The following is a 24,011-nucleotide window of genomic DNA, read 5'->3' on the forward strand; positions in this document are numbered from 1 at the left end:
CATCGTTCCCCCGCATGCTAGAAGGTTGGAGTTGATAAAAGTAGGACTTAATGGGATGGCCATCATAGCAATAGGTAACAATCTCACAGGCTCACGCTGCAAGTTACTGATGATCGTTATTTTAACATTCTCTAATGTAGTCTGTTAAAATGTGCACGAGATGTGGGAACAGCCCTAGTGGTTCAGAACAAAGTTCAGCTGACCTAGTTTTTGACAACATCCAGTACTGGATATTAAGAGAAGATATAAGAAACTGGTTAACCTTACCTTCAATACCTCCTCAGAGCTTCTAACCAGCAGCAGTGAGGCACCTCCAAGTCACGTGTTGCTTCTGGGCCATCACGGTTAATAGTCCCCCGTGGACCTCTTCGCCATGAATACGTCCATCCTCTTGTTGAAACCATTTTTACTTTAGATTTTTTTTGATACACAGAGAGCCACAGTTTCATTGATATTTTGAGAAAATACATACCCTTTGCTCATTTAAAATTTACTGCTCAGGCGCTGAGGAGCAATGAAAGCATAAGAACGGTTATTCTGGTGAAGATCAAAGAAGAGCCCAGCCCAGTACTGTCTAACAGTGCCCAAGAAGACTATGGAAGCTATCTATGGAAGACAAGGGTAGGAAAAGAGCGAGGGTGACAATCCCTCCCTCAGTACTATCCCTGCAGCCAGAAGACTAGGGCTTAAGGGTTCCCTGACACAGACTCAAGAGTCTTTAACAATCTGGAGTGGATTTTTTTCTTCCATAAACTTTGTCCAATTGCTCCTTGAAACCTTGTACATTTTCAACAGCACCCTGTAGCGAGGAGTTCCATAACTTAAGTCTATGTCATGTGAAAAATGAGCTTAGTTCTTACAGTACATTCTTACAGCTGTGCGCTCTTGCCATATATGGCTGTTGCTATGTGTTTTAGCTTGTTTTTGAAGGCCTGGCACCTGCGGGTTTCATTTGGTGCCTACTAATCCTTGATACTGAAAGAGCAAGCAGTTGGGCCTTAGGCATCTTCTGCTTTCCGCCATGACATTATAGACTTTGTTCTGCCCCAACACCTCTTTTCCAGCTAAGACAGTTAATGTACAGTTATTCTGTACCTTAAACACACCCTTTCTGAGACCCTGGAAGAGCTCTGATACAGTTGTGATGCATGATTTCTCTCTACAGAAGTCATGCCTATTTCCCCAATATATTTATTCATGTGTCCACTGATTGTTTTATATTACAGTTTCAGCAGATCTTCCTGTTTTGGAAGTCAAATACACCCACCAGACAAACTAGTAACCAGATGTACCGGTTCAAGTACACTATACAGCTATTTCATTGCAGGTAAGAATTCCCTGGATTCCCCTGCAGTTCTTTTTAATGTAGAACTGATTTTTAACAGAATTCCTCTGCTACTGCAATTGTTTCTAGTGATAGGTTACACACTCCAGTAAGTAGTTTAGCTATTTCATATCTGAATTCTTTTGGAGCTGAAAACCTCCTTTGGCTCACTTCTGTCCAAATATCCTTCAGATGGTTTAGAAACTAAGAATTTGGGACCCTCAGAAGAGTCTGGTGTCCTTTCCCTCAGGATGCAAAGCACAGGGTCCTTTCTAGACCTGCGCAGCTTGGTCGGTATAGGTGGGATAAATCAGAAAGCACTTATGCCCCCTTACCAATAGCGACACAGGCCGTTAGGACCTAATTACTATCATTTTTCACATAAGGCTTCATCATCACTAGCAAATAATTTAGTGCAGTGGATGTGGATCAGCAGCAGATGGAAGCTGTTGGTGATGAAATCCCTGCAACTATACTACAGGCAGTTCGGAGGGATTTGATTTAGTCTGGTGCCCTGCCCTAAATATCCCCACCACATATGTGATTTCAGGACACCAGAAGGGCAATCTTTGGTCTGGCCCCCTGTGTCCCCGTCAGGAGACAGAGAGCATTAGCAGTTGGAGCAGAGCGTGTACGTCCCTCAAAAGGAATCCGATCCGCGCACACCAAACCCCACCTGCAAACCACACCCAGGCATCCCAGTGGGGACTGCACTAAGTCCCTGGTACGGACTTCAAAACTGCAATAAAGGCCTGAATCAAATGGTTAACGTGGATGCAGCTTCAGAATACAAGGTTTGTGGAACAGAGACTGTGTTTTACCAAAGCAAGGCCTTGATCCTTGATGGGGTCTCTGCGTGCTACTTTGGTACAAACCACCGTCTTGGAAACGAGAAGCTGCCCTTCAGGAGTGATGTGCAGATCTAGTTTGGCTTTTCTTTATGTAGACTGAAATAGGAATAGCTCCGTTTCCAGGACCCAAAGGTCTATCAGATCACAATCTGTGTGGATGGAGGTTTAGGGGATTGCTAAGAAGCCTGTAGAAGTATTCCCCAAATTGCCATCCTTATTGATATCTTGTTGCACAACAGCGTCTTTATCTTGCCCAGAGCAGTAGAGGTCAGTAGGATTCTCGTATGTACTCACGCTCCCCCATTTGAAAATTGGTCTTGGTGTGTGGCCGCTCCTTTGTTGGTTGGGAAAGATGTGTTTCGGCTCTCAATGAGACTTTTTCAAAGGCTCTCCCAAGAAAACAACTGCAAAGATGGAACTGACCCAAGGGTCAGGGCTGCAGAGAAGAGAGGGAATCAATGGCATAACATCTCTTTTAGCAGCACAGCCAGTGTGGGTCTGTTTTGAAGAGTGAGACAGCCTGTCTTCACTAAGCTAGAATGCGTCTATTTTTAACAGTTGTCCCAGAGAAAGTTCATGGGGAAGAAAGGAACCATTTGTACCAGCAGTTTTAGCACTTCTCAGAGCTTCCTATTTCACATAGCCAGTTTATTTACAAAGAGGCTTTCTTCTGTTCATCCATATGGGAAGGCACCAGGGTAGAAAACTGCAGGGAAGGCCAGAATGCAATATTTGCTCTGAGTAAAGGTCATTGATCTGCTGATCACTGCCTTGCAAAGTGTCTTTAGAAAGGAAGCTGGAGAGAGAAAACAGCACACAATCCTGCCTCTCCAAGAGGCAGCACAGTGTCATAGACAACATTGAGGCAGAGGAGTCAAAACCCCAACTCCCTTCTCAGCTTTGCTCTTAACCACCAGCTGCATTTTTGCAGCCATCTGCCAGCATCTGGGTGGCCCTGGGCCTCCTGTGCTGTTAGAGGAGAGAGGAAGGCTCGCTGCATGGGGCAGCCCAAACCCCCCTGGGTGGTAGCTGCCAGAAGTCTGCTGTTTCTCTCCACTGACCAGGCAGGAGGCCTAGAGGGATAGATTGGCTTTCAGACTCTGGAAATCCAAAGAGGAACCTAGATGCAGGTGAGCTTTTTGATCTCTTTCACCTCTTCAGATATGGATGTTTATAGGTAGTGCTGAGCTCCGCATGAACTTCCTTTTTGTTTAGGATCTCTAGATCTACCAGAGCACAGAGGACACAGAGTAATACAGGGATAAATTCCTCCAGAGCACTGTAATAGGGCAGATCAAACAAGCAACTGAGCTACGAAATGAGTCTCATTCCCCTACTGTTCCTCAAAATCTGTAAACATTCAGTGATTTCTGTTGAGCACTCCTGATCTGCATCAGTGGAAGAATAGTTTTGGAGCAGAGTCCAGCCCAAAGCTCCTTAGGAGAGGTACGAGTCTTTGCATTGACTTCAGTGGGTTCAAGATCAGACCTACTGCAACAATCTCTAAAACACACTGCCCTCAGTTGAAATACATTTGCAGCTTCTTACCGGTTACTATATTGAAGAGAAGGCACTTTTGTTTCATAGCCTACAATACTTCACGAGGCATTTCTCAGGCAAGGCCATGCAGCAGAAATAATCCTCCTCTGCAAAAGGAGTAAGTGGAAGGACAGGGCTTATACACAGAGATACTTCCCTGTCCCTCTCCCACCCTGCAACAATTTGCAACCCAAGGACTGGCTGAGCTGGGGTGATCCGTTGCATATAAGCAGTGATCGCTTCCTTCTGCTATCTACCGCCTAGCCCCATATGTTGTGTGGGAATGGCATGGCCATACGCGCAGCAGAGAGCAATGCAGTGCCCATTCCCAGAAATGAAATGGCCGTTTTCCCAAAGGCACACTGGTGTGTAGCTGAAAGTAGAGCTTGTTACTCTAGGGAAATTCAGCGAACTGGGTAAGTCCTGGCTAACCCTCTTTGCTCCTCTCAGGGAGGAGAGCCTGTGGTTGCTTCTCCAGAAGAGGATCTGGAGTGATTTGCCCCTGTGTTACTCTGTGTCCTCTGTGCTCGGGAGGTCTAGTCTCTCTAACTCCTAGAGATCCGGAGCGACAGCATTTCCACACTGGGTGTCAGTGAGGCCTCTGCATTTCCGTGCCTGCAGCTGTTATCTGGGTACGTGCAAAGGACGACACTAAATGGCCAAGCTCTAACAAAATAAGCCTTTCCTTCAGATAAGCTCTGGCAGTTACTTTAACTAATAAAACAGAGATTTATCAAACAAAACGGACCAAACAGAGCTGCGGGCGAGCAGTTTCCTAGAGAGTTTCTCAGGAACGAGGGAAACGTATGCCGGTACCCATTGCAAAACCTTCAGGGTGAGGAACTGTCCTTGGGACAGCCAGGAACAGGGGCAGGGAGAGGAACCAGCTCTGTAGGGCGATATTCAGCCCTTTGGTCGCAGGATCTTCCTGCAAACCCCCAGTCGCTGCCTTTGCCATCAGCAGGCTTCTGCAGCAAGCAAGGCAGGGTACTATGAGCCAAAATATCCTTTGCTACCCAGCTTCACCTCATTCCTCTAGATAAAAATAACAATCGTATAACAAAGCGTTAAACTGTAGCACATGGCAGGGATCAAATTGGGTTGTAATGCCTTCTCCTAATTTTAAATGCCTGACCTCTGCCTGACCTTTATGTTTCAAAGCTGTATTTTATATGTTGCGTGTAGAAGCTATCTATTAATGCATCCATCTATCTCTCTACCTAAAGGCAGTACAACCTCTGTTGACACCGGACACTTGGAGCACAGTCTGGGATCACAAAGCTGAAGCCCACCGAGCCTGCTCATAATCAGGGAACAAGTCCTGAGCACTGCCCAAGGACAAAGCAGCTGGGGCTGCCTCCTTCAGACCTGACAAGGTGCCTCTTAAGAGTAAGATGTTTGCAGATGACAAATAGGGGAGGGAAAACGGGAGTGTAAAGGGGGGCGGGGAGCTGTTAAGGAAAAGAAAGCACGCTGCTCATTAGAGGCAGGGAAATAACGCCTTTCATACCTGCTTCGCTCCCCTTTGCTCCCTCCATTCTTCAGATAAATGAGAATCCACAGTGGCATGCAGTGAGCTGGCGTGCTTCCTCAATTATTAATGGGAGATGCTTTATTTTATTTAATTCCATGGCTTTGATTAATTTATTCTCCTGGGACATGCTTTTTTTTTTTTTTTTTTTAACCCTTGTCTTCTTATTTCCTCCTCCATTCTCCGGTCTACCTTTCCTCCCGTTTCACCTCTTGTAGTCACCCTTTGCTTGTGTTGCTTCTTCTGCCACCCGGGGTTTTGCTAAGGCAGGCTCAAGTGAGTCAGGCAGGCATGAGGTTTCTCCAAAGGACCATACGCTGCCAGAGTGCCTTCTTGGGAGAGAGTGAGGCCTGCTAGAAAATAATGAGAACTGGCAGGTCTGATGATCCAAAGCGGAGAAACATATGCCTGGCCTGCCTCTTTCATCTCTGTAATTGGGTTTTTCACTCCTGTCAATTAGGGCTTTTTTCTCTTCCTTCTACCCCGGCGTTTCTCTTTTCAAGGAGCACAGGGAGCGTGTTTGAATGGCTGATAGTAAGAGTGGCCCTTGGGTAACATACTGGGGCAATGTGCGGAGGAAGGCTTGTTCGGGATCACAGGAGCCCTCTGTTCAAATCCTACAGTCACTCTGAGTGAGGACCATTTCTGTCACAGATAGATGACATCTCTGGGCACATGGAAATGGGCCTCTTATCTTCTTTTCTTGTCTTCAGGACGCCCTGGATGCTACTTGCTGATATAGCAAGGCTTTTTCCCGCTTCCACGTCCAGCGGGGAAATTTATTCCTAGCAGTGCATTACGGGGATTATTCTTAGCTACAGCAAAGCCCTCTTCTGCTGCTCTGCTAGGGAAATGAAGGCTTAAAATAGGTCGCACCTCCTCTGGGAGAGCAGTACCTGCACAAGACAAATTCTTGCTAACCCTAGATTTAAATATTTCCCCTAGATTGGGCATGTTTTAAATTTTGCCAGATAAAAAACTTATCCATTTGTTGGAGCGGAACAATAGCACTTGCTTTTATCTCCCATCCCAAATAGCAGCTCATTTCACGTGGGAATTCAGAGTACCAGCTCCCAAACTAGAGGCCATTGCAGTGTGTTGGCTGCTGCAGTCACAGCTGTGGTCACCAGCTCCATTACCAGTTTGCAAGCACTGTTACAACAAGAAAACTTTGAAAATTTTTTTCCGCGGAGTGAATTCAAAGACAGTTTTATACTATACAAGAGGTAAAAGCTATCAAGTTTTAAAAGCACTTCCAATTTCATATTCCTTAACGCCATCAAGTTTTGTTTGTTCTTTTACAAGAAAGGTCATAGGAAAAAAATACTTTCCTCTCATTTTTTATTTGTCTTATCAACTGCAAGATCAGTTGCAAAAAATAAAATCCAGTGTATCTAAAATTCCAGATATAGATATACTTGCAGGAACTTGACCAAACCATTCCTTCCCCTTGCTCTCCTCTTGTCGTTTTTTGTGAATTTAATCTGTCGATCAGAGGTCTATTCAAAGCCCTTGGTATTTTGTGAGCTGGGATGGATGTGAGAGGCTAGAGAGCAGCTGCTCAAGGGCCGTTCTGGACTATGCGTCTAATACATAGATGTCTGTATTTATGGATCCAGCAGTTATGGGTCCAGGCCCTATGCGTTTGTCCGAATGAAAGGATACTGATTCTCCAGAGAACAGGGCTCTGTTATAGATAGTGTAGATAAAACTCTCCTCTCCTTACTGATTTCAGTGGAGCCATGAATTAGACTCTGAAGATTGCTGTGTATGTTATCTATTTAAAAAATGCCTTAATTTTACTGCCTAACTGTTCCCAGAAGGGGCACCTGAGGGTGGGTGGCTGTGCATGTTTCTGTACACTGGAAAGGAGACAGCATACATGCTCTTTAAACTTCTTCAATTTTTCACCTGAAAAAATGCCGAAATGAGTAAGTAATATTATATAATAATAATCTTTGTACTAATAAATAGATTTTATCTGAGTAACCGACTGCATCAAATGTTTGGAGGTAGTTGTACATCAGCTCAGCTGTTAAAAAAGGTGGTCAGATTCAGGAAAGAGAAATCAATTTACAAGCCCTGACAACAAATAAGTGTGTCTCATTTTCAAATAATACATTGCAGGGACCTATCCAAAGAATGAAGGACTTGGAGCTGGCCGTCTTCCTGGCTATACAATACACCAGCAGAATAATGCAGTTATTGTCCTAGACCTTAGCCCTGAGCACACTTGCCTTTGCACGTACTGATTCTTCAGGAGTTCGTTAAGCATCTGCTGGTAACGGCTCTCACTGCACCACTTGCTTTCATGGGAACTGTGAAGAGGAAGCGCAATTTGCAGGAAATGAAAAAGGCGCTTCCGAGAATCGAACCCTGGAGTAATTAACGTATCTGAAGAATAAACTCCAAGGAGTCTGTAACTGGGAACTGAGACACTCTGACGTGTTTGTTTAATCACAGCATCCACAGAATACGTATAGCTCAAATTCCACTTAGCTACTGTGATTTTAATTATGTTGGATTCTGCTGAATCCTGAGGTTTTAGTCTAATATTTTAAGAAAAAGAGCCGCACCTGCAGCGGAACTGGCACCTCTCCAAATCTCATGAGATCAGGGTGTCACATCAGGTAAAAAAGCAAGAAGAAAACTGAACACCACAGCTGAGATTCTCTGTTGGCATATGGAAACACAGGTTTAAACTAAAATCTTTAAAGCTATGTCAAAGTACCTCAAATGTTGTTCATGCTGTCTGTACCACCCAGCCACAAGGAACCCAGAGCAAAAGCAACAACAGCAGGTTTCAACCTGAGCCTTTATAGCTGTCTGCAAACAGTGGCTTGAATAAATAAGCTCAGCCGTAAAGCTTTAGTCGAAGTCATGTGGTCAACCCATGCTGCACCAATGATGATCCACATAATTAATTTTAACAATTCAGTAACAAAAAAGATCGTATCTGCTGAAAATCTGGCCCTGAATTTTCTTTAAGAATAACTAAGGGCATATTGTTCGCTGGACTCTTATACTTGAAGATATTGGGCCGTCAGATATTTAACACCTTTTAAAATATATATATAGTAATTGTATAATGTCCGTCATTTGCTGCCCTTCCCAAGCTCTGTCACTTATTTTCTCTTTGCCTTCTCCATCACCTCAACTAACACAGAAGGTAGATAAACAGCAGTAAAGGCGGACACAGCTTACAACACTCTGAAATGCCAAAGAGCTAGATAAGTCTCCAGGGAGGCAGCAGCCTTGAGTTCGATGTGAATTTCAGATGAAGCAGAGGAGGCACTGAAACCTGGCCCACTGGAGAGAATGATCTAATCACTGGCTATTATTCCCCTGTATCGCTCGAAAATCTGGCTGTTGCAGCACCCTTTCCTTTTACGAAGTCTAGATCCAGCCCCAAATCACTGGAAATTGGTTCCCAGATGAGGAATTAATGCCTAAACAGTGCAGTAGCATTGGCAATAAACAATAAGTCAGGGGAGGAAATCTGACTCTATATTTTATCTTGTACATCAGTTATGTGCTTGAAATGCAACGATGCAGGTTACATTTGTGTGGGCACAAAATTTCAAGTTTTTCTGCCCGAGTTTAAAGATGTAGTGAATTCTGATTCGGTAATTAGATCCATTACCCATTAGAGGCATTACTGCTGTAATGGAAACTGCAAATTAATGTTTCAGAGTCAGATTCCTGTGTTTTCCAACTCTGTAATGCCTTTCTGGGAGGCACCCACAGACACAGTGCCTGCCCAGTTCACTTCTTGCTAGTCTCTGCTTTTCCCTCCACTGTCCTCAAGGAGCATCCTTGACCTCACTTGTCCTGGTGCTGACCCTAGCCAAATTCTGGAACCTGGGAGCCAACCTCAGTGCGATGAGGGAGAACACAGATATAGAACATGCAGCTTCTGTAGAAATCAAGGTCTCTGCCATCGCCTTCACCCTTTGCCACGACAACTCTTGCTGAGTAAGATTCTACACGCAACAGCCATGAAAATGGTAGAGAGGCTGACTTCCCACTATACCTAGATTTTTATCTTCTTTCCAGCTTTCCTGAAATGCTATGATGAGCGTCACTGTGTTATGACAGCTCTTGGTGGCAAGAGGAAGGGGCAAATTTGGAAGAGATTAATAACTTCCCTGTTGCAAACCCTGCCATTTGGCTTGGACCTAGCCAATGTCACTTCTGCTTTCTGGTGAATCATTCCTATGTTGGACTGAACCTGTGTGCTTGAAAGGTGCAAGCAGGTTTTCTGGCAAAAGCCATATTCTGGGCCTGGCCAAGGACAAACCGGTTCACATTATGAAAGGTTGCCCTCTGACTCTATTGAGAGGAATTTTATTACCAGGAACACCATCACTCAAGTCAGACAGATGCTCTCGCATTTTCAGTTTTGTGAATCTTGATTTTCCTTCTAAGCCTGTGATGAGTTACCAGGTTGTTCCATTTAATAAAACCGTATTGCCTCCAGCTCTAGAAAACCCTTTATCAAAGCAATATGAATTTCCACTTTGCAGCTTCCATCCGAAATACGTAAAACAAGCTCCTGAGAGGTGCCGAGTAAACCCAAGATCTGGCTTACTGGCTGGATGCCTGGAGTTAAATGACTCACAGGAGTGCATTATCAAAGACAGCATTTGACCAGACCCGCTCTTGCGCTAAACACTGACGATGCCAGGAAGCCAAAAAGTGGAACGCGCTGTGCAAAGGAGTATCGCAGCAACGCGAAACCAAGGGCAGGAGCACGAACCCACAGCCAAGCTTTAACTTGTCACCTCCTCCATCCACCTGGCAGCCACGGTGCAGTATCCAGGCCCCTGTTGCACTCCCCTGAGATGCAGTTGCTGGTTTTCAGCCAGAAAAAACGCGTGAAGGTCATGCCGTGCTAGTGGCAGCAAGGTAAACGAAATACTGACATTTCATAACCGAGAAATACATAGACATAGGAGCCAGTCGGAACGGAATGGCTTTGAAGCTTAGCTAGTCAGTGTGACCGTCTGGTTTTCTCTTACTCTGGCTTTTTGTTTCTTAAGCATATGCATATTAAATGAGTCTCTAAATAAATGAGGACTTGGGAGAGGGTCTGCTATAGCACAAAAAGCTTTCATTTTTATGCGACAACCAAAGAAATAATCGAGAAGAGTATGTTGTACAGCCTCCTCTCTCAGCAAGCAGTCATTCACAATAACAAGCTTGAGCAGCGGTGTTCGGATGCTCACAGCTCTCTGTGGCACGTGTCACCGTATCCTAGTTTACTTACGCTCTGCAGCGCTTTCAGTCGACATTTTCCTCGTACTCAGAGGCCACAGGGAGGAAAGTTAAAGAAAGGAAAGATTTTCTACTTGTTACTGATCCGAAGTTCGGCGAAGGCACCCAAAACCCTTTCAGTCTTTCTAACAAGCAGTAGGATGCGCCATAAAGCGTTCCTCCCGAAAAGTTCCCCCGTATCTGGAGTCCCAGCACTTAATGGCTGCTCTGCAGCAATTTGTGAGTGTAAAAAGGAGGAGGAATAACAGCAATAGGAGGAAAAACGTTCTTGCTATAAGAGTATATCTATTTCCTAGCTGAAGGAATTAAAACTCAAAACAAAGTATATTCCCTTCAAATGAGAACAGTTTTTAAAACTGTCTTTCCAGATTTTTCTGGCATTTTAAAAAAACTGAAGATACAGAAGGTGCTAAATTATTGAAAACAAACTGAGCTTGTTGTAGCTGAGATCATTCAGCGCTGTGATAGACAAAGCGCTTATTCTTCTGGATTTTCTCCCTTCAGCCTGGAAACCAGAAAAGAAAAAAACCCATTAGATCATGAAGGCTAAATCAGAACTGTTCCAGGCACCGCTTGATGTGTTTTGCAAGATTTTAAGGTCATCTTGCTACACAGAAAAGGAAATGATTACAGGAAATATGTTTCACGCTTCTGCAGCTGGATTAAGTGTTTTATTACTTACCACCGAGGACACTTCTGTTAGACACAAATATATTTGTTAGAGTATTTTATTAAATTACAGCAAACATCTGAATTCAGAGTGGAGCTATTGAAAAGCTAAATGTAAAAAAGGAATTGACATTTCAGTGTCTTAGCAGCAGTAAAGCTGTAACCGGTTTTGACCGATATTATTCATGTGCTTAAGGCTCAACTAGTAGCTGTTCAGAGACCACCATGGTGAACCAGAAAGGAATGAAATTTCAGATCTTTGAAAATGTATTTCAACAGAGACAGGCTCTCTAGAGCTCCTTCTCCCTATTCTTCACCAACAGCACTACAAAACTGAGGACTGTATGTAGACAGGAGGTAAACGTTTCGGTACTTGGAAAGATTTGGTGTATTTGTTACTGGTCCTGCCTCTCAGCATTGCAGGACTGTATGGAAAGCTCAGCTTTCACTTTAACACATAAGCTCCCTGGCCTCCAAAGCTGCAGACAAACTGTAGGAGGAAAATAAGGTGGTCCTATTGGGTGTTTTTTAAGCCAATTTTTTAAGGCTTGTCCTATGTGTTTTGTAATTCTCATTTGATTTTTTGAATGTTTGTGATTTCAGGTCATCGATTTTGCTGTCTCTGGGAGAGGAATTAAGAAAAGTTAGTTTCCGGTGCCTGCACTGACCAGAGATAGCCGGCAGGAGCCTTCCAGGACCAAATCGCAGTAAGGACAGCTGAAGGGCAGCAGTCTGCTCTTTCCTTCTCCTCTTGTTATGAGGTGCAGGAAGAGAGCTATAAAAATTCGCTGGCATCTCCCTGTCAGTGCTGGGGGATCCCCAATGGGATTCTCTGCTCAGATTTAAGTCATTTTTAATCCCAGGCCAGAAGGAAATTATATTCAGCACCAATTAGACCTGTCTTCTGCAACGATGTGCGGTGCAGTTTAGTTCTGTTCTTGTTAGCTCCCACGTGAAAACCACTGTGAGGAGGGAACATTTTTCATGGCTGCAGTCTGTAGAAGGCATTTCCCAGCAGTTAAAGGCTTCTTGCTCATCTCAGGACAATGAATTTCCCAGAGGAATGTTCTCAGGCTCATACCTTATCCCTTTCACTCTGCTTTATAATCCTTGGAGTCATTAGAGCACAGATACTTCTCGAATCAGTTTTGAAATACCAAAGGAATTGCAGAGCAGAGGTTACTTCCTCCCTCTGGTATGCAAATCATCCCTAAAAGGCTTTTTCTGGAAAATAATTCCTTACATTTTTCCCCAAGGGTAGGTACTCTTTTATTTGTCACAGATCAAAATGTTTCTGTGGAGCTGTATAAGGAGCTACCTAAACCTGAGAACACTGTAAGGTGGTAGCAGCTTTTCCTTCTCTTCCCCTCAATTTTCCTCATTCTATTTACCCATTCATAACACCTACGTTGAGTCAGAAATTGGGGAAAATCTTCAAATGGTTGTTCATCACCTCAGTGAGTTTAAATGAGCCCCTTTTTCTGCAAAATTCACCTAGGCACCAGCAGATTTTTTGTAACTTCTTGCTGTGGACAAGCTGCTGCTTTATAAACTTCTCGGGCTTTTATTTTCCTTGCTCAAACTTTGCATGCAGTCAAGATTGTCACTTGCAGTGAGCTCCATCCCACCAAAACTTAGTGGCTCAGGATTATCTTCAGATGTCTGCTGCAGTTCTGTTAAAGTCCCTTGATCCTTAGCATGACCTTAAAGTCTCCATCCAGAAATGATGAGCAGGAGCCAGACTTCTGACACTAGGTACCTCACATTTGCTCCTAAAGACAAATCCTCTTAAAGTTACGTGTCTGAAGGTGTCTTTGAAGGTTTCCAGCAGTCTATCGCTTCTTAGAAGCCCTTAGCTGACTGGATGTTTCTGAAGACAATCGAAGGTTAAGTGTTCCTCTGGAAGACAATATTAGATACATACTCATGTTTCACCAGTTTCAAAAGGAATTAAAGGTCTACTCCCAGGTCACTAACAAATTGCACTTCTGCTATTAACATCAGGACTGAGATTTACATGATTAAAAAAGAGCTTTAGAGTCCAATATACAAGGCCTTTCAAATTCCCTAATTGTTTCTGAATTCAAACAGACTCTTAACTCTTTGGTTGGGTCTTCTGTCCAGTGCCAAGTGGGCTAGCTTGGAGGAGATGTTCCATTGACTAACTCAGCCAGGAATCCTTCCTCCCGACTTAAGTTTGTTTCTTCAGGAATCACAGAATCACAGGAAGATAAAATCATTACAGTTCAGGAGGGATTTTTAGTTTCTGGAAGCCTCCCTCAAAATAAAGCTGACTGATGAAGCTGTGCATTGTTTTTCCTGATGTTTGCTATCCTGAGTCAAAGCCATTGCAAATGATAGCATCTTGTAGAAGTGTTAAAGGGTCTAATGCAACAAAGGACCTGTGTGTTCAGCTCTTTTTCTTCCTTACAGGAGCAAACTCGTATTCTTTTTCAGTTTCCTCTCTAGAGAGCTTTATTTAAAATTCTGTTTATACATCTTTTTTTCTTTAGTGCCTTTGGGGCTTGGGAAATTTGGAAGCTTAAGAATTCAAACTTCAAGGAGGCTGTTTAGAAAAATTTCAGTGTGCTACAGCCTTTTCTAAACCCCAGATGCAGGCTGGTGCCTTTGATTATTGCTACATGCCATTCAGGCTGTGCCTCTGTCAAACATTTTCCTTTGCACGCTATTGGGCGAAAAACTCCCCATCCAGCAGTTGCCTTAGGAAGCAGAAAATGCTAATGTTTGTATCTGTTGCAATCCACCTCTGGTAGGAATGGAGGCTCTGTGCAGAGGAATCTTAATGTTGTCAGCCCCCTCTTTTCAGGTAGAGTATGTGCCTATATTACCTTTGTATATAATCACTGTAGGTTGGTCTCAGGAAAGAATAAAGAGCTTAAGTTTATGGCTCCTCTGATTGTGGTTGTACCCTGCAGCTCATTTGACTGTTCATCATGCTCCACATCCTCAGCCCACGATACAGCTGAGGATGCCATCTATCAACAGTACACCTTTGGCCATGTTATAAATTTAATATTAAACATTAAATCTATATGATATTACTTATAAAAATTTTCTCTTTATATAATATATATTAAGTCTCCAGTACTCTTTGCAAAGAGATTTTGACTATTATGTCCTGCTCAAATTGTAGCTCCGGTGATTATACTATGATTATACCACAATTCCTGTCATAGGAGTACCTTCAACTGGTTAAAAAAATAAAATCAGTGTTAACACCGCTACTGTAGTTCTACCAATTCACAGCACGATGAACTGGCAGCATCTCCTTTATCTGATCTAATGTCATACAAGCTGTACTGTAAGCTGTTACGACAAGCTTCCCAGTTTTGCAGGGACTGAACCCAAGCGCAGCTTTACCTACATGGCTAAGGCAGTGTAGCTCATGACATAGTGAAAAGAGGTTTGCTTCTTGCTGAGCATGGAGAGGCTGGGAAGCTGCGAAGCCACAAACACTTAGACATGTGCTGCAGACACAAAACCCAGTGGTGCAACATCCCTTTGACTCCTTAGCTGTCCACAAGACTTTGCGACCCACGAGCCTTCAACCCATGCTCTCCTGTTGCTTGCCTTAAGCATCTGTGCAATACCAGCACTCCAGCATCTACTAACTGAAGAGACGTTTTTGAGTTGCCTTCTCCTTTGAAGACCACATTGCTTCCAGTTGCTCTTGAGGCCATGGCCCCAGAAAAGTCAAGCTTTAGGCTGAGCAGTACTGCTGCTGGTGAGCACAGGGTGTCCCGCCATGGTAGCAGTATTCCAAAAGGATGGTACCACTAGGATGGCAGCAGTGCTGAGTAAACTGGTCCTTTCCAGAAGCACAGCCAGGCAGCGTGGAGGCCTCCGTCAGGAACGTATCCTTGGCCAGCGCTGCCACATAACCTCCAGCTAACTTACCTCCAGCAGGTATTACCTCAGGTGATAGTCCCCTTTGCAGGCCTCTCCCATGTACCTGATGTGCCCAGCTGCCAAAACATCCCCATAAAGGCCGAACCTCATCCCTTCCCCAGCCCCCCTTTCCAAAACTGTTTCCAGGACCTGTTTTTTAAAGCCAAGACCACAGAATGACTTTGCCAAACTTGGCATCATTACAGACACTCTGTCAAGGTGCAGGTGATTGGGCGGGAGTCAGTGGATGGGGTCAGGTGTCCACACCACTGTCTAGTGCTATTTCAGTGCGCCACATGCCTCCAGCTGTCAGCACAAAAGGCTACAGGTTTCCCATAGGTCCTGTGTCGTATCTGCCTGGCCACAATTATGCCTGAAATGGCCTCCTGAAGGCTAGGCAGAATCCTTACTGGTACCTAAAATGGGATTAAACGTCAATGCTTACGCAACTCAAATCCCCCAATGCTCTTACCTAAACAAGCTCAAAATGGGAACGCAGAAAAGCAAGAGATGAATCAAACTGAAAGGAAAAGAACATGATGAGGCACTGGAACTAGTTGCTCAGAAAGGGTACGAAATCCCCATCCTCGGCGTTATTCAAAACTCAGCTTGACATGGCCCTAAGTAACCTCCCCTAAGTTGGCCATGTTTTGAGCAGAGGGTGGATCAGAGATGCCCAGAGGTCCCTTCCAACCTGAATTATCCTACACATCTATGATCAATGGCCAAGATGACAGAAAGCCACAGAGTCCACACTACCAGGTAGGATCTGAAACAAAACGTCGGAAAGGGGAGAGGAAGATTATATAATCTGACCAGGAGCAAGGACCAGGCCTCAGACAGCAGAGAGCAGAGACCAACTGCAGAAATGCAAACATAGTCCAGTGAGAAGCTAAGCAGACAAAAGCAACTGGTGAGATTACCTCATGTACCCACAGATAGGGTATTTCACGATAAGGCCCACAGGTCAGATCATGACACTGGACGGGGGGGGGGTTGCTGATTACAGGTCTTGCTCTAGCCTTGCCAAGAGATGAGAAGGGAACGATCCAAAGTATGTAACTGATCTAGTGTCATGTTAGGGTTTGATTTTCCAGCGAGAAAACACAGCTTAAGAACAAGTGTATTTATTTGATTTGAATCGGTTAGGTGTAGAAATAATCCACGTCACTTGAACTCTCCTCTTGCTTTTCAATTTAATGTATTTTTCACAGCAAGCTTCACCTGAAACTTAGAAATATTTCCAGGCAACCTTCCAAAAATCAGAGAGTGGGGAATATTGAACATCATTTTCCTTCCTCTAGACTACCTAATCAATTTTAATCACTAGGGGATATATTTTCAAAGTGGCACTTAGAGGCAGACAAATTGCGTTAAAAAGTAACACCATTTCCATCTCTAAATCACCACGAACAACTTTAAATCATTACCTGAAGGCAGCTCTTTTTTTTTTTTTTTTTGTCCAGGCAAAGAACAAGCCAGAAGGGAAAGCTCTGGGTACAGGAACAAGTCTGAACCTTTCTTGCTTAAGGAACCAACTTCCTTTGCAGTCTTCTAGGGGAGTTCTCAGGAGTGCCTGGAGGACATAGGAATGCTCAGTACTCGTGTCTTGCCTTCAGTCCTGAACTTCAGGCCAGAACGTGACCTGTGACTAGCCCAGTTTTTGTTACCAGTTCCCTCAAGCGCCAGCTCCACACAGAATACCAGAGTCCCTCAGCTAAAGATCTTTGACTTTTTAACTCAGGGTGAAACAACTAGCGTTGCTAATTCTGCAGGACCCCACAATGCACCAGCTGAAATGACATCTCTTTTCTCATTGCTGCTGACAAGATGTCAGCTTAATTGGTGTTCTGGATTTGTGTCCTCACACTGCTTTTTCATTTTAATTGCATATCATTAACTCTTGCATTCGGAACTATTACAAATGGCAAAGAGAAACCCAGATGCAAGTATATTCGTTTTCATTTTTTCATTCATATTCATTTTTTTTCATTATAGGCATGCAATACATACAATACATGACCGCTATTACACTTGACACCGGAAGATTAAGGCCGAAATTCAAAAAAGCATTCAGACTCCCACCTTCCCCTGAACTCTGTGAGCAGCTGAGAGTCTAAGCGGGAGTAAAGAGCTGAAAGGTTTGCTGAATTGGAGCCTCAAAGAGTAGGCCAAGACCACACAATGAGTTAGAAAGAGCACTAAGAATAAAACCCACAAACTTTTTGGTTCTTTGTTCCTCTTCAGGCCACAAGACTAGGTTCATGTAAGAGCAGTGAAGAAAACCAGGGGATGATACTAGAAGAATAATTTTCAACCTAGTTTTGTGTTATTTGGAGATGGTCTGCACATCCACAGTGACTGGTGCTTCAGATAACCTACAGTGAAAATATTTGAGGAGAGGGAGGTAACCAAATCTGAATACAATTAATCATGAAGGAAAAAAAAAAAAAAAAGGAACTGCACAAATAAAGACCAGGGTTGAAAACTAAGATCCAAAAATTAAAAAAAAATACTTAGGTCACAATATTATCTGGTACAGCAATATGAATATTCATGAGAACAATGAACTTCTGGGAGTGTGGCATTTGTAAGATTTGCATGGGTATAAACAACTTTATATGCGGCTTAGCCCCATGTTTCCTCATCCTTCCTGAATCCTCCTTCCAAAATAGGAATTTTGAAATAAATAAAAAGGGTTATTAAATTTGTAACAGAAAAAACTGTTGAAGTGACCATTCACGATACAAAGCTACTCATTAAAGCATTTGTTTAACACAAGGAAAAGAATAAACTATAAACATGAAATGATCCAAACAGTGGTCTCTACTTTGGTTTTCTTAATGAATTATCTTGAGGCATTTTTCTCCGGCACACACAAAAAGTCTTTCTCTGCCTGAGTGGTCATTATACTACCATGGACTCAAGCCACATTCAAATATAGTGGAGACTGCTGATGTTGTAAGTGCTCAGAATACTGACTGAAAGCATCTCCAACATTGTCCTCGCAGCTTCTGAAAACCACTGGTGTCTGCACTGCCTGCCCTGAATCGAGATATTTCTGAAGTGACTTCAGTGATCTCTCCATAAGCTAACAATTGGCTTCAAAAGATGAAACAAAGTAATCAATAAGTCATGGCTGGAAGAAGAACTGTGCATGTCTTATTTGCATTATTGCTGCACTTGGGCTAATCATGACTTTCGCAGGACAACGAGTGATTTTTGAAACTTCCTTGGCTGAACACTGGCCTTTATGAAGCCATCTCCTTCAAAGGAATTGCTCATACAAAATGCTTTCACTGAATAGCATTGCCTAACTATGCAAGCATTTTCTTACGTACTTTCCTCCTATTTGGAAGCTCAGATATTCCAAATATCTTCAATTTTAAATTTCTCTAAGCATAGAGATTCCACTATAGGCACATAAGAACTCAGTAGCAACAGAGTAACTTTTTTAGCCAACTATAAACTTAAGCTCAGAATCAAGAACGAAATTTTGTAAAAATCTTGGGGAATTAAAGTATGCTGATAAATAATCTTCTTTTTTCCTTGAATACGTGACCGCACAGATTCAATATGAGGCAAGAACAAACAGATTTGCGAGATCTTCCTTGACACATCTTATTTGATAAGGGCCTGTAGAATGGCTCTTCTGAAGCATTGCTCAGATCTGAAAGCTTGCAGCAAGAGGACTAACCCGGCTTATGAGCTACTGAGGCCTAACTCCCATTAAGCTCCTAAAGCCCTCCATGTCTCAGAGAGTTAAACTTCGGTAGGGAAAAATGTATTGTTTTAGAAAGACATAACTGAATATAACCTGACATTATCTGAAGAGATGCTGTTCTGTGATTTGTGTATGAGACTCGGGTAACGTCTGGCTGGAAGCAGATTCTTTCTGAGTCTTCCTGAAAAACATCCCAAATTTGAAGGTCTTTGCTAACATCCAGATTGTAAAATCATGCACCAGCCACAGACAGTATATTCAGGTTAATCTGACTGGGTTGGACTGAAAGCTTTAGAAGAAAAACAGGAGATCCATGGATTCATAGAGGAGGAAGCCCAAGACTGTCTTAATCAAGAATCATAGCTTGGTTCTAAGGAGGATTGCATCCTTATGGGAAATAGTACGCGGGACCCCAAACACTTTATCTGCATGAACAGGTGATTCAGAAGTGATTTGTCACACTATCAGGAGGGCACTTCTTAAACTTGGCAGGAACCCAGAGCCTTGGGCTGCGGGAAAACATGAGGCTCTTAAGAAATGTTGACATGTCTGAAGTTGCTGCAAAAAAAGCACCTCAGACTCTCCATTTATGGGAGTAAATTTCTGTCTGGTAAGGGAATCTGCAATATTTAATAGTTCATTAAAGATATCTTCATTTCTGCCTTGGAGAAAGGAAAACTTAGAACAACGGGGCAGCATTCTCTGTGGTCATCTGAAGAACATTTGCTTCCTCCTCACATAAGAGCACAGCAGCCTCTCAAATTCATCTTAAGCGCTTTTTCCCAACTGTCAAAATCAGGCTCTGTGAAAAGTCCATCTGTACATTCAAAAGGAAAACAGACTAAAGTCCATTCACAAGCATTTTGCACCTAAAAGTTGTTAAAGAAAAAAAGAAATAAGTAACTTTGGAATAAGGGAGCTATATAAACCAGCAAGCCAAGTGGCTGCTAAGACTGGTATTAGCATCCCTTGCTGATACTTCCAAGTGTTTCTGTGGCCTCAACCACAACATAAGTTCTCTTCTTTATAGATGCAGCTTTGGATTATACAAAACTATTCTTCTTATCTGTTGTTGTCAGGGGCCAGAAGGGCTTGGAAAGAGAGCTTTTAAGTAGACTTTGTGATTCAGGACTGAAAAGGCACCACAAAAAACTGTTTGAAAGGTTTAGCAAGGCACCCACAGGAGACCTAGGGTAGCAGCGCCACCCTTTTCTACGCTCTCTGCAGGAACGGGAAGCTCTGCCTACAACACTTTCCTATCCAGCCTGCAATAACAGACACGTTTCACCCAGAACAAATGGATAGTCTGCATTTGAGGCTCAGACCGCTCAACAGGGAAAACTGATGCCTTTGCTGTAGACTTCCGCTTGCTGCACTTCTGCAGACATGTTTTGTGCTGGACATGCAGTCCCTGAATGCCAGCTGGCTTTCAGGCCAGGACACAGCCCAGGAAACGCATTTTTTTTACCTTTGTTCAAGCAATCCTCCCACTTTCACAATCTCTGTTTTCATTTAATCTGCACAGGCTTTGCAGGCTTCCCTAGGGCACGGGGAGGCATGCTTCTTGCTACCATGGTCCTGGATGAAGTTCAGCAGGTGACCCGGAGGACACCGCTTTCTGCCTTGCCGTGTGCTGAGGCTGGTGAGGGGCTGGCGGTGCCTTACGTGCTTTCCTGACACTTCGAACAATGTGCACTGACACCAGTGACGACATGCCTATCTCTTAAGGGTCCCCAGGGGGTTTGAAGTCTCCTGGTGGAGCAGACAGTCTCTGAAGCGTGAGCTAACAGGGCTTACTCCCTGTGCAAGGCCTGCATGCTTTATTCAAGTCTCACATCAAAAAACCATTTTATGCTTAAGAATATGTATGTGGGCTTTGATAACAGGTGTCCTGTCTGCTCTCCTGCCTCAAGGCCCTTTGGGGAAAAGACGTCCAAGGAGGAAGCAAGCGGGAGACGAGAGAAGATGACGCCGGGGCGCTGCAGGGCACTGCCTCTGCACGGGGCACATCTCCCTGTTGTCGCCAGATGGCGAAGGCTCAAGGAGACAGCAAGCGTTCTTGCACGTACGGAGGTGGTTTTGATGAAGGCAGGGAAGTGTGGCAGGGTCTGGCCAATTTGGCCTGGCTTCTGCTCGTTGTTATAGCAACAGGAGGAGCCTGCTGACAGCTGGGAGGAGGGAGGATGGGAAGGAGGGAAGATTTTTAAAAAGCGAAGGAGGGATTTGGAACAAGTAAAGAGAGAAGTTGAAAGCCTGGAGACAAAGACTGACACTGCAGGGGAATGAGCAGGACCACCTGCAGGAAAAGGGCAGCGGGACAGGGGATATCGTGAACATTGCCTGGGTTACAGCAGTACAAAAAGCATCTACAGTGATCCGAGAGGATGACAGGGTGGGTAGACACTGCCACTTACGATAAAGGACCTGCCCCTGGAGATACATTTTGTCAGTGCGAGCGGAGCACATTTGGGCTTATTATATCTCCAGCGCATCCTGATAACACCTTGGATCCCTCTGGTGACCAGCCAGGGCAGGATGGTCTTTAAGAGTCCACAAGGGCCACCACAGACCTATCCGTGACAAGCCAGCCCCTCTGGCCCAGCAGAATTCATAGGGAGAGGGGATATTTTAATAGGAATCAGGAGACCAAAAATCTCTGTGAGTCTAGGCTCCTGAATCATTGAAATCTTGAAGCTTAGCCGTGGCCTTTCGGCACGAGGCCTTAGTACGATGGGACAGTAGTGATCACTGCATGACAAAATCTCTAAATAATGAAAAGAACAAGGGATCAATCTTGCACTTCCCCAGGAAGGTACCAGAGTGTAATACAGTAAGACTCAAATGCGCATCCCTGGAGCATTTTAGAAGAAAGATTTTGGGAGTCTCTGCAGAGGGCTGCCCGCAGGGTCCCAGGCGATCCTTGCCCTGTGACAGCCGCTCAGCGCTGCTCACCCCAGGAGATGGCAGCAGTGTGTACGAGTTGAGCCACGGCACTGCGGAGCTGCGTACTGCGAAAATCAGGAATCCAGACGTACAGGTATTCGCCGTGTCTCAACAGTCCCTGGAAATCACTTGCTCTCGCTTCTAGCGTACAGGATGCAAATAACGTGGACGGTAAATAATTCAGAGAGTCTTCGTATTGCTTTAAACATGACAATTTGAATTTGCCACATGATAGCTTCTCTTCATGTATTTTACTCTTATTACTAAACACATAACACATTTCTTAAATCCAACTTCTCATTCCCATCAGGCTTTTATCATTAGGACCCTTCCTTTTAAGTGAGGCTCCGAGACAAAGCTTAGATACGGCTATACTAGTTGCTCATTTATGCTCTGTCAGACATCCAGTCTTCTGGGCTGAATGCTACCGTTGGCTGCCCAGACTCTTCTTGTACCGTCTTTCTCACTTTTTTCCCCCCTCCCTCCCTTCTTCAGTCCTATCTGCTATTTCCCCTTGCATACAGAATATTTCTCGTTTCTATTCCCCCCACCCACATGCCGAGAGTCAGGCTGGGTTCCCTTCATCCTGAAGATCAGTGCGGTTGTCAGCCTCAACCCCCCCCCCCCCCCCCTTCTTATGCTCCATCACAAGAATTCCTAACTAATTTAATGCCTTTCATTACAAACTAGTCCTGGGAAATAATCCAAGGGCAGGGAGGCCTGAATAGGCAACAAGAGCTGGGGGTTAAAGGAAACAACAGAAGAGGAATCAAAAGCACAATGAGGCTTCAGGGAAGAGAGAGGAAAAAAAGAAAGTCGCATGGTACATTAGACTTGAACACAGGAACACACGATGTCATGCACAGGGCTGTATGCCGTACTCAGCTTCAAGAGAGACTTGCTGTTTAACCTTGGATAAGGGGAGGAACTCTTCATCTGTCATTAGAGTATCACCTTCCCCCACTGCCCAGCCCTCCTTTCTCCTCCCCTCCCCAAGCACCAGAACTTAGCGGGTCTTCCCCCTGAGGTGCCTTTAAAGCTGTCAGCAGTCGTCTTTTTGCCTCCTGACCACTGTGTAGCCAATGGAGTTCTTGGTGCAGGAGCAACTCCTTCGGTGCAAGGAAAGGACAAAAATGCAACAGCTCTGTTGTGAAGAAAACTTCCTCCCATTTGTGATATATTTAGAATTAACTCATTAAATACCAGGGAGGAAAACTTCTCTAATGAACCAATAGTTTTGAAGTGCAGGGGACACAGTGACTAAGACCAGCACATTTTCCAAAGCCACCCTTTCTAGCAGAACCCTCACTTCAACTTTCGATAACGGGACCCTAAAATACAACCCAGCACAGAGGGCAACTCCCCTAAACTATTAACAAAGAAATAAAGCGGATTGATAGAAGATAAATACTAAAATTATACGATGGGGAAAATTACTCATTACCGTCCACGACTGTTTTGTGAGGAACGTTTGACAGGTCTGACGGCATAAGTTTGAAGAAAGTCTCTTCTCCTGCCGTTAGTGACGAAAGCAAATTCCTGCTCAGCTTCTCACTGGAGACTCTTTTAGGCTTCACTTACCAAAGAAGAGTTCAAAGGAAGATATCCTCTTGGACTCAATATTAAAAGCCTTCACACCCCAAAACAAAGCAATCCCCCTTTTCAGAGAGAAAAGTTCAGACGTGTCGAGCTCTGACTCCAGAACAGGTGGGATTCAGCTTACGCGAGGGGAGTGCTCTGCAGGCCGCTTCCTTTGCCTTTTTATACTGTCTGATACAAGCTTCAAATGAACCCTGCTAAGGGGCTTAGGCTTGCTGGGTGCTCTTTAATTTTCAAGCACAATGAAGCAGACTTGGCATTTCAATTGCGTTATGAAAGATTTGCTTCTGAGCAGCTGAGGAGGAGGAAAATAGTACATTTTTCTTCCCACCTAATCAGCCTGAAGTTTCCCTGTGCTGGCCTCAATCTGTATTAAATTGCTCATGCCATCAACCAGAAAGATTAGGTTTAGGGTATATAATAGAAGTTAATTCAGAAAATTATTATTATGATAATTATCACTACAGCTACGGTGAGGGCCCTGCAGGTCCCTTCCCACCAGCCCGTGGTACAAGCCACCTATTCCACCAGCACCTTGGGGGCTCAGCTAGGATTAGTAGGGCTCTACTGCTCCAAGCAAGCACCAGAGTCTGTACGCACAGCTGGCAAGTACAGCAGAGAGAAAAGGATCATTATCTCCGTTTA

At 44.1% G+C, this 24,011-nt stretch overlaps 1 long non-coding RNA gene across 2 annotated transcripts; it reads left to right on the plus strand.

Annotated features, from left to right (window-relative positions):
• The first annotated feature begins 2,991 nt into the window (after positions 1–2,991).
• LOC104147668 (uncharacterized) lies at positions 2,992–14,258 on the plus strand. 2 transcript variants are annotated; one of them, XR_011135974.1, is made up of 5 exons: positions 2,992–3,305; positions 4,941–5,103; positions 7,373–9,220; positions 9,772–10,153; positions 11,795–14,258. It is a non-coding gene; the product is annotated as an uncharacterized lncRNA (long non-coding RNA). The 2 variants fall into 2 exon arrangements; XR_694943.2 differs by having other exon boundaries at positions 7,373–10,153; positions 11,795–14,201.
• The last annotated feature ends 9,753 nt before the right edge of the window (positions 14,259–24,011 follow it).

This window comes from Struthio camelus, chromosome 1 (assembly GCF_040807025.1).
Source record: "Struthio camelus isolate bStrCam1 chromosome 1, bStrCam1.hap1, whole genome shotgun sequence".
Taxonomy (NCBI): domain Eukaryota; kingdom Metazoa; phylum Chordata; class Aves; order Struthioniformes; family Struthionidae; genus Struthio; species Struthio camelus.